This window comes from Equus przewalskii, chromosome 31 (genome assembly GCF_037783145.1).
Source record: "Equus przewalskii isolate Varuska chromosome 31, EquPr2, whole genome shotgun sequence".
Taxonomy (NCBI): domain Eukaryota; kingdom Metazoa; phylum Chordata; class Mammalia; order Perissodactyla; family Equidae; genus Equus; species Equus przewalskii.
In genome coordinates, this window is record NC_091861.1 from 9,888,221 (window position 1) to 9,900,204 (window position 11,984).

The following is an 11,984-nucleotide window of genomic DNA, read 5'->3' on the forward strand; positions in this document are numbered from 1 at the left end:
CAATTTTCAACTTTTATTTAAATGCTATCATTTCTATATCTCCTTTGGCAACTTGTGTTCACGCAACATTTTCTTTATGCATATTGATAAGCGTAGCTGTGTAGTACTCCGTTGCATGAGTATATCATGATTTATTTCTTCATTTTGCCTACTGATGGACATCTAGGATGGTCTCTATTTTTCATTCTTACCAACAGTGCTGAATGGACACTCATATTCACGTAGGTGAGGGTATCTACCTAAAGAGGAACTGGGGGCCTTAGAGAATTAACACCTGCAACTTTAATAGTGCTCAATTTCTCTCCAAAGTAGTAGATCGATTTATTCTCTCATCAGCAGCATATAGACATCCTCTTGCTCCACTTTCTTGACAACACTTGGTATTCTTACTTTTTTTCCTTTTTGTCAACTAATGGGTAGGCTTTGGGGGACCCTAACCAATAAGACTACTGCTCCTTTCCCAAGCTCTGAGCCAAATGGGAAATAAGACAAAGGGCTCGGCAGATGGAGAAGCAAACACCACCTTTACCGGCAATAAAGTTGGGTTACAATGAGAGCCAGAGAACTTGCTAGGCCCCAGAACAGCCCACTCGTGGAAAGATTGAATCTGCAGCATAATCACACTTACCTGGGCTGCTGGATCGTGCTGGTTTAGGTGGCGAGGGAGAGCAAAAGAGACCAAACTCCTTGCATTCAGGATCTTTTTTAGATAAGTTCCACCCAGCAGAAAAACATGGGCCAAAGACCCCCCCAACTAGGTAACTCATTCCATCTCCATGGGGAGGGGGAAGGGTAAGACAAGAGGCTGTGAATATTTAGGGCAATCTTCCTTTTTAAAGTCAACATCAGGATTGGGGAAGAAACGTGTTTCTCTCAGCCAGTATGAAATGGCATCTTTGTTTCTGGTTGCATTTCTCTGATTGCTGGTGAGGTTGAGCAAATTGTCATGAGTTTACCAGCCACTGAAGCTTCCTCTTCCGTGAACTGCCTATTCCTCTTCTTGACCCATTTTTCTGTTGTGTTGTTTGTCTTTCTCTTACGGATTTATATGCAATATTTATCTATTCTTAACACCAAATTTCTGTCAGCAATACATATTGCTAATATATTATCTCTGTCTTTGAGTTGTGTTTTCACTTATTTGAGATGAAATAGAAGTATGTGAAAACTGAAGTTTTTTGTCTTAATGTAGTCAAATACTTTTTCAATCCTTCCCTTTAAGGTTCATGGTGTTTGCGTCTTAAGAAATTCTTTACTTCCTTTTACTGGCTATGGTAGCAAGAGTTTCAGGGTGTGTATGTGCTCAGTTGCTTCTGTCACATCCCAAGGATGGGAAGCAAAAGTCTGTAGTTCTGAGGGCCAACCCTGGAAAGAGGAAAGGCATGGAGGAAGAAAGAGAGAGAGTTGGAGGACTGTCGGCACCAGCCCCTACACTGAGCTAGTCCTCAACAGCACGATTTCTAGAGTTCCGCTGGACTCAGGCCCCATAGCCCCAGGAGGATGCTGAGTCACGATCCCTGGCCCCTGGGATAAGAGAGCTCCTCAGGCCACAGCAACCAACAGGCCAGGGAAGACCTCTGTCCTTGGGCATGAGGAATCTCTTAAGACAGAGAGGCCGAGATTCCCCTGGAGCATGATAAGGACCGCGCACAGAAAGTCAGCACACTCTGAAGGCAACTCTGAATCTTTGTCCAGGATGGTCCTTTCCTTTTAAGGACAGAGTTTTTCCCATCCACATTGGGAATTGTCTTCCCGCGGCCTGCCTCTGAGAGGTTTGGGGAGGTGGCAGCTGAGACTCGACAAGCTCTGTGTCCATCCAGGTAAGAAGGGGTACAAGGGGACCTGAGTGGGCTTGTGAATTCCAAGTGAGCTGAGATGGCTGCAAGGATGAGCCATCTCCCGGAATAGGATGTGGTAAGGAACATTGTGCTGAATTTTCATCTGGAGGGCTATTTTCTCCACATCATCACTTCTGCTCACGCATTCCCCGAGATGCCTCTAACGAAATCATCTTCCCTCTCTCATCTGCAGCTTCTAAGTCTTGAAGTCACCTGGCACCAGCACCTCCTGGGCTGTGTCACCACCTCCCCCTTTTCACCCAGGATGAGCTCAATCAGCGCCAAGCTGACCTGAACCTCCAGGCTACAGGAGGTTTCCCTCGATGGTCTTCTTCACCCGGCATGGACCGGCCCTCCATCCAAGGACGGTTCTCCAGTGCCTTATCCTCTCTTCTAAATAGGTGTTTTCTTCCCAGCCCTTCCCCCCACCAAACTCCTTATTACTTCTTTGTTTTTTAAAATCTACAATTTTTCCCCCTGGGAAAGATTCACCCTGAGCTAACATCTATTGTCAATCTTCCTCTATTTTTTAGTATGTGAGCCACCAGCACAGCATTGCTGCTAACAGAGTCGTGTGGGTCCATACCTGGGAACTGAACCCAGGCTGCTGAAGCAGATCACGCTGAACTTAACCACTAGGCCACTGGGGCTGGTCCCTTCCTCTCTTTTTTTTTTTCCCACCCCAAAGCCCAGTACATAGTTGTATGTTGTAGTTGTAGCTCCTCCTAGTTCTTCTGTGTGAGCCGCTGCCACAGCATGACTACTGACAGATGAGTGGTGTGGTTCTGGGCCCGGGAACCAAACCTGGGCCACCAAAGCAGAGTGTGCCAAACTTTAACCACTAAGCCATCAGGGCTGGCTCCCACCAAACTCTTGATAATTTACATCACAACCCAAATGGTTTTTGCTACAGTTAGCAGATCATTGATGTCATCTTCCCAGGGATGCAACAATCTTGCTTCTCATCAGCTCCCACCTCCCACCTAGCCCCAGCCCCTCTTCCCCAGAGTCCTTGTTCCCCTTCGGTGAACCCAATTTAGCTGAGACACATCAGGGGGTGCCAATGGTCTGTGAATTATGGTGAGTTTCCTAAAGGTTATGGGAGTTGAACGGGAATTTCCCTAACATAATCGAAAGGAATTATGAACACATTTTAATATAATAAAAGCAGATTTGTGTAATGTGTAATGTGTCTGTTTCTTGCCCCAGGGAAGGCCTGGCTGGCTGGAGCTCTGCCTTCCCTCCCTGACCCTTTTTCTCCCATCTTCATCCTGTAGTTTGTCATGGTAACCAGTAGGTGGCTGCAATTATACATACCCGCACATGTGTGTGCACACACACACACACACACACTCTCTCTCTCTCTCTCTCCAAGCTATTCATTTTCATTTACAAAGTTGCCAAAAATAAATGAATGAGTGATTGGATGGATGGCTGGGTGCATGAGTGAATGACCAAATGAATGAATGAGTGAATGAATGAATGAGGACAAAGGAGAGGACTGCTGACAGAAAGACACCCAGTGGCAGTGACTATTAAAGACTGAATTTTTTTTATACCCCAACTGTTCAGCACATCAAGGCAACAGGCCATGGGAGCCAGAAAAACATGCCATTTCAATCCAGCAGTACAGAGTCTCTGAAATAACAAACGAAAAGGAAAGAAGGAAAAGAATAGGGGAGATCATAAAGGGGAAAAAGAGGAGACAGGACAAAGAAAGAGGGAGAGAGAAGAGCAGCTGCTACAGCTCATTCCAGGACAGACTACGCAGCAATAGGTGTTAACGGAGACTTCGATTCAAATATTTCTGAGTGCCCAGGACATTCCCGGCACTGAGCAAGACACACTTCCACACACATTCCCTCATTTAACACTGTCCTCAAAAGGAAAGGACCATCCTGGACAAAGATTCAGAGTTGCCTTCAGAGTGTGCTGACCTCCTGCGGGCGGTCCTTGCTGCACTCCAGGGGAATCTTGGCCTCTCTGTCTTAAGAGATTCCTCACGCCCAAGGACAGAGGTCTTCCCTGGCCTGTTGGTTGCTGTGGCCTGAGGAGCTCTCTTATCCCAGGGGCCAGGGGTCGTGACTCAGCATCCTCCTGGGGCTATGGGGCCTGAGTCCAGCGGAACTCTAGAAATCGTGCTGTTGAGGACTAGCTCAGTGTAGGGGCTGGTGCCGACAGTCCTCCGGCTCTCTCTCTTTCTTCCTCCATGCCCTTCCTCTTTCCAGGGTTGGCCCTCAGAACTACAGACTTTTGCTTCCTATCCTTGGGATGTGGCTGAAGCAACTTAGCACGTACATACCCTGAAACTCTTGCTACCATAGCCAGTAAAAGGAAACAGAGGATTTCTTAAGACACGAACACCACGAACCTTAAAGGGAAGAATCGATAAAGTATTTGACTACATTAAGACAAAAAACTTTAGTTTTCATGTATTTCTAACCTTGGGAGGAAGGCATTATTCTTTGACTTTACAGATAATTAAATCAAAGCTGTAAGAAACTGAGACTAGCCTGATGGCACCGCTGTGTGCCTGAGGAGGGTGTTTCTGGGTGAATGAACTGGCGTACGGAGAACACCATGTAGGTGGTGGCTGTAGGGAACACAGCAAATGAGTCATAGAAAGAGCATCATTAGAGCTCAGGAACCCCATCCTGTCTTAAGTTCATTTGCTGTCTCCCCTCCCAGGCCACTTGTACAGAAGTTAGAGGCACAAACACTCAATACCAAACACCAAACTCTCCCACCTGCTCTGGAGATGGTAGGGAGGGCTCGGAGAGAAGATCCTAGTCCCTGCCCTTAGGAGCTTCAGGCTAGTCCAGGAGATAAAGCTGACAGCCATGAAGCAAAAAGACAAAGTGGACATAGAATAGAATGGGGGCTGACAGGGCTGGCTCAGACATTACGTGCTATAGGAATTCAGAAGGCGGAGGGAGATGTGAGGGACTGAACGCTCAAGAAAACATTCGCGGAGGAGGTGAGAGATACCATAAGGAGGAGCTTGGTGGAGGAAAGGGTTCCAGGTGAAAGGGACCAACTAGATGAAGGTAAGAATGAGCCTGATGTCTGGAATAGAATAAAGACGCTCTCCAGACTGGAATGGAAAGGGCCTAGGCATAGTGGAAATGAAACGGGTAAGAAATAGGGCTGGACTCCAGAGGGACTTGAGAGTCAGGGGGCTTCCACGGTGACCTGGATGTCAGCTACCAACATAACTTTCCCAACAGCCCATTAGAATATTGATGAAGATGGGGGATGGGCACTCACTGAAAATTAAGTCTAATAGTCAATCAATCCCCAGTTACTAACTACAAAGCTTATAAAACTGGATTGAGAAGCCCAATCAGAAGCAGATATGAGGACATCTGTCTCAACATAGACAGAGGGACCCTCATTCCTTTGGTCACTGCCTGACCTCTACTCCAAAACACAAAATTTTATTGAAAACTGGCAGTTCAGAGCACAGAGCAGCTACTTTTAGAAGTAGGCAAAGAACTGTGTTCCTTCTCCCTCAGTCCCTCACCCCCTTGCCCCTCAGGAGCGCCTCTCTCTTTATATATCTGTTTCTAGACTTCTACTTCCAAATGCAACGGGTCAGGCAGTGAGAGGTGAGGGGAGAGAGGGATACAAGTCAAGAAGAGGCAGAGGCAGTGAACTCTGAAGACTACTTTCAGCTGTCAGAGAACTGAGCAGTGGGGGCTGGAGAAGAGGCATTTCAGTCCAGTGGAGTGGAGGAGATGAGAGCCTGCGAGACACAGGATTTGGGCTGGGAGACCTTCCCCTTGACTTGGTGCCCAGAGATGAATCCAGAAAGGGAGTTTGACAGGTAGATAAGTGAACAAAGAGAGAGATGCCGCGGTGAGCCACACACCCCTCTGTGGACATATACTAGGTCTGGATGGATCCCTACTGCTTTGAGGAGGAGTAAACCAAAAGCCAAGACAGCACCTATGAAAACACAGTGTGGAATATTGGAAAGCATCCATCATCCTAAAGACCTAGCGAATGTCCAGAGCTCTGGAACTGGTTTATTGCAGAAACCAAAAGGAAAATTGAGAAATAGTACTTGGCATTCTCCAAAGCATACGGAAAGATATGGCCTTCATAAAGCAGAGCCAAGAGAAAATGATCTGAAATGAAAAGACGGCAGATAATATTATATGAAGAGGAAGATAAGGACATATTACAGGAAAATTAAACATGCAATAGAAAAAATAAAATTCACGTTGGTGCCAAATATCACTCCACAGATCACTTTCTAATCTCAAAGAGGAAATATATCTGTACAATAGAGAGCCCCTACTGTTCCTACCTTAACAACATAATCAAACTTAGCATCATGAATAACGGAACAAGTGGCAATATGAAGAGTATTGTATCACCATGAAGTATTCTTGCCAAAAATGTTTAAGCAGAATCAACCACACCTTTAAACCTAGCTTTCACATTATAGCAAATACAGGGATGGAGGAAGACCCAAATACACCCAGAGGAAACAATCAGACAAATCCAGAATGTGGGAGAGTGTACACATCAATCTCACGAAAAAGTGTGGTGAGGGGAGGAGGGAACTGCTCTAGGTTAATAGACCAAAGAGGCAAAATAATATAAAGCAATGTATTAACCTTGATTATGCACTGATTTGGAAAAAAGGCATTTTGGGGACAATTGAGGAAGTTTGAGTATGGTCCAGATATTAGATATTAGGGAATTGTTGTTAAATTTTTTAGCTGTTATACAGTATTGAGATTATAGAGAAGAGTCTCCGTACTTTTAAGAGATAGATGCTGAAGTATGTAAAAGGGGACATGTGATAATATTTACAATTTATTTGCAGATGGGTCAGCATTGGAAATATGCATATATTAGAAGTAAATAAAATATTAACAATTATTGAACTTATGTGATGATCATTACATTATTCTTTCAACTTTTTCATGTGGTCATTTTTCATAATAAAAAGTTGGGGGGAAATCACATTGTGTGAGTAAAGAGCAGAACTAACTGTGATCCCCCAAATCAGTAACATGAAGACAAGCTTGAGAAGCACTCCCAGAAAGCGGAAGAAAAGAACAAAGACATGAAAGCTATGAGAAAGAAGGTGACAGGTATGTAGACAGAGATAGAGAGAGCCTGAGGGAGTGGGAGTGAGAAAACAAGACGGAACAAATCCTATTTTCCAAGCAGCAGACATAAAAAAGAATGGTGATCTAACATAGGAATAATAAATGTTCCTAAAGAAGACGTTAGAACAAATAGAAGAAATAATCAAAAACATAATTAAAGAACATGCTATAGAACGGAAAAACAGCCTGAGTAGGAATTATAAAAGCACAGTCTGGATTCCAGGCAAAATCAATGACTTGACCCATTTCTAGAAACCTTTTGGAAATAGTTTTTAATTATAAGGAAATGCAAGAAAGTACTATAACCATCCACAAAAGGGAAATTTTTTATTTGCATCACAAGCAAAGGAATGGACTTTATGTTACAGACTTCTCAGCAATGTTATTTTTTTTTAAGTTATATCCAGACCATTTTGAGTGAAGAAAGTTAAGGATACAAGAATTTCATTCCCAGTCAAATTGTTTGTGATATGTAGAAGCAGCATAAAAATATTCTTATATAGGGGCATGGAAGACATAACTTTTATGGAAAAAAAAAGCCATTTGGCCAAGGGATAAATTTGGAACACAAAACTGAAATCGCGTATGAAAGTATTTGTGGGTCCTTTCTTGCTGGATTTGGATCTCAAATCTTAGTAATCCAGCCCAATTATGTGTTTACCAAGCTGCAAAGCTTGGCCATGCAGAGTCCCATCATCTCTTTCTCTTCTGCTTCTGCATCTTTTCCAGCACCTGGAGGTGTGGTTTTGAGCCATATGCATCACTCCATAATTGTGATGGTATTTTCTTGCCATGCTTAATGGATATCAAAAAAAATAATTGCTGCTATTCTGTTCCAGTAGTTATGAACAATAGTAAATGATTAACATGGTAGAAGGCTTTGCTAGGAAAATTACTAGACTAAGGATCTTTTTTTGCCTTCCATTGAAAAAAAAGTTAAATATGGCCACATAATAATAAGGCCCTTTAATAGCAATTTTTCTATATTTTCAGTGGTATAAAATTTTTTGTTTTGTTTTTGATTTTTAAAAAGAAACACAATACCAAGAAGCAAATATTATGTCATTAGCCTCTATTCATATCATCTTCGAGCTAAGATATGTGAAGGTTCCTCTGTTAATTATTATTTAAGAAGAATATGTGTAGTGTGATCTTGACTATTCTTATACATACAAATGCATATATAAAAAGAGAGTTTGGAGGACTGTGAATGAGAAACGAAGACAAAAATGAATCTTATTTCCCAAGCAGCAGAAATCCTCTCCAGGGAAATATCTGCTTATGTTAGAAGCTTACCTTGATGAGCCCTAGGGTGGATGGTGATGTGTTCATGCACAAACACACATATCACAGGCAGGCACATTACAATTAGTAGAGGGAAATTTTTCGGCCATGCGGCTTTTGTTGTGTGGAGTGGGGGATACAAAATGAGGAGTTAATTGAATTGTTCCAAAACATAGAAAGAATTGGGGGAAGCTAAACACAAGAAGAAGAACACCTAACACTCGTTATGTGCCAGACATCATTCTAAGCATGTTTTTTTAGGGAATAACAACTTTATGAGGAAGGTACTATCATTATCCCCATTTTACAGATGAGGAAACTGAGGCAGAGTGAGGTTAAGTAGCTCATCCAAGGTCCTACAGCTAGTAAGGAGCAGAACTTGGGGATCAAACCAATTAATTCTGGCAACAGGACCTACGTTCATAGTTTTGACTATATGCCTGTGTTCACAGTTTTGACTATATACCTGTGTTCACAGTTTTGACTGACTATATACCTGTGTTCACAGTTTTGACTATACACCTGTGTTCACAGTTTTGACTATACACCTATGCTCACAGTTTTGACTACCTTGCCGGCTACACTGCACTGCCCGGAAGGAGACCTAGTGGAGAGAGAGGCATCTAATAGGAATTTGGATACGTTTCTGATGGATAGGATGGGATGTGGATTCTCTTTCCTATCTTCCAACAAAGTGTTTTATAAAATAGTCAGTTCTCCTTAATGTGTGGTAAAGTTGAATTTATTTTGTGGGATACAATGAAATGCCAACTGGGGTGTGTGTGTGTGTGGTGTGTGTGTGCACGTGTGTGTGTGCACGTGTGTGTGTACAAAAAGGATATAAGAATACAGAAGAATCTTATTCTCCTTTACATTTTCATTTTCTATAATTCTCTACAGTAAATGCATACACTTTTATAATCAGGAAAAAAGATTCTTTCTTAAAAATAAATTTATACAATTTCGTATTTGCCATATGATGATTGCATTTAAAATATTCATAGCAAATAGCTTGAAAAGAAACTCATCTAAATGTTAGCAATGATTATAACTAGATGGAAGAATTGTGAGCAATCTCTTTTCCTTCCTTCCTTTACTGAATTTTCCAATCGTTCTATAATAACTAGATGTCAATTTTGAAATGAAAAAAAAATTGTTTTAAATGTAATCAAGAATAATAATTTTAGATGCAACAAGCAATGGGATGTTATCAAAGAGAAGGGACATGAAGATAGCGGGTTTTAGGAAAGTTGGTCTTACTGTATCTGGAATTGATTGGAGCAAGGCAAGAGGCCACTGATTGAGATACGGAGGGTCCTGCCCATGTAGCCTTGTAAGCTCTCCAGCCACAATGAGATCTTCTCAGCTTATTAATGTATCCAACAAATACTTGAATGCCAGCCATGGGCCAACCATGCGCCAGGCACAACAAATGAGGAGTTTACAATAAGTGGGGTGCTCACGCACTAAAAAAAAGTAAACCAATGAACACACAGCTAATATCAGATAGTGATAAGGGATAGGAAGGGGAAAAATAAGGTGCCGACCAAAACACATAGGAGACGTGGTGAAGAAGGAGTTCTGCTTTAGATAAAGTGGGCAGGAAAGACTCGAGAGGCATTAAGCTTGAACTGAAGCCTGAAGGGTGAGAAGGAGCTGGCCCTAGGGAAGGTATTTCAGGCGGTGGGTACTGCACAGAGAAAGGCTGGGCAGAAGAACATAGATGACATCAGTAAGAGGGACAGAGGGACAGGAGTTAAGCTTGGAGAAAGCAGGGACAGTCACATCGGGCCTTGGAGACTATGCAAAGGAGTTTTCTTTGTATTCCAAGCACAAGTAGAAGCCATTGGAAGGTTTTAAGCAGTGGATTGTTACCGCACAAAATTCGGGTTCTCTTACCCAATGCACATAAAAAAGCCAATTATTATGGCATCAGCTTTTGGTAAAAGAAATCAGCTTTATTGCTAGATCCGTCTGCAAGGAGACAGGGGCATATGCTCTCAGATCTGTCTCCCTAATCCAGGGTTTGGGGTACAATGTATGGGATGAGGGGGCAGGGTGGTCTGAAGTGTGGAGACAGGTGACTGGAGGTAAGGAGAAGTGAGGTAATTGATGATCTGGGCAAGCGTAGTCAAGCTTCATGGCTCATTGTAGGATGGCTGTTCACAAAATGGTGGTGTTACCATGATCTGAGGGTGGAGTTTTTAGCTCCTTAAAGTCAAAAAGGTCACTTGTCAAGCATTTGCACAGGCTCACTTGATGGGTTGGTGGTCTCAACTGGCCTGAACTGGACGAGGGGTCTCAGTTCCTGAAAAACCACTGTTAATTAATCTATTGATAAGATGGGGTCAGTTGAACTGGCCCTGCATGGGCCATGGTTACAGAATGACCAATGTGGATTATGTTTCAAAAGGTCCCTCTGACCGTTCATAGAGAATGACTCAAAGGAGGACAAGAGAGATACTGCAGAACGCAGTGAAGAGGTCTGGCAGTTGCTGGTGAAAGACGACGGACTTGGCTATGGTGGAGTCTGGAAAGATGACTCAGCTTGTGGTCTTTCAAAAAGCAGCCCAGTTATTGCCTTCCATCCAAGGCTTTTCCTGATCCCTTCTCAGCTGGGCTTTGTGACTCCACACATCCCCTACAGATGTCTTTTGCTGCAAGTGTAGCACTTTATTGACTTGCTTGTGTGCATGTTCATCTCATTCTCGTAAATGGTCAGGCTCCTTCACTCCTAACTGGTGCCCAGCACAGCAGGTGGCGCTAAGCAACAGCAACATCTCAAGTATTGAATGCCTATAACCTGCCAGACTTCTGCTGAGTGCTTTACAAGCCATATATTATTTTAATCCTGACAACAGCGTAAGGTAGGTATTCTTTTTTCCATTTTACAGATAAGCAACTAAGGTTTAAAGAGATTGGAAAGCTCACCCAAGGTCACAGAGCTTGGAAATAAGGAGAGCTGGGCCTTGAATGCAGGGTTAGCAGGCTCTTGAGCCCATGTCACTGTTGAATAGAGATTCAATAAATAGATGTTAAATGAATGAATGAAGAGATGAGGGCCTGGACTAGGACAGTGTTAATGAGACTAGACACAAAGAACTGGCTACAAGAGAAATCTCAAAGAGAAAATCTGGATAAACCTTTGTGCAGGAAGCAGTCATCCATGGTGGCCTCAACATGGCCTGACTGGATGATGGGAAGCACACAAGGACCACCAGGTCATGGAAGTGGGCGGGGAGCAGATGATACTCCTGGGTCTGACATGAGATGCTATGAAGAAAAGATCAAGAGTGACTCTGCTGTGTCACAGAAACAAAGGGAGAGGACAGCTTGAAGGAAATGGCTATCAACTGGATCAAACTGATTAAAAACTAGTCAAGTGGATTAAAAACAAAATCTTTTTACCACAGAGTGTTTTTTGAGGAACTCAAATTGCAGTACTACCTAAGAATATTTGGCAACTTGATAATTGAGAAGAGAATCAACTCGTAGTGAAGTGAGGTCATGGAGCCCATTTCCATCCCCACTCATCCCCCACCCCAGATCCCTGACAGCCACAAGGGAGGGAGATGGGACGCAACCATGAAGCTTCTGGTCATGGTGTGCAGATTCCCCCCAGACCCAGAAAACCAAATGCTCCTGAGTCTGATGGCAGCAAGTCAGTAAAAAAAGTCAGAGAAAGTCACCCAATAGGAGAGGCTCCCTCCAACTTACAGAGGGAACACGACAGCGC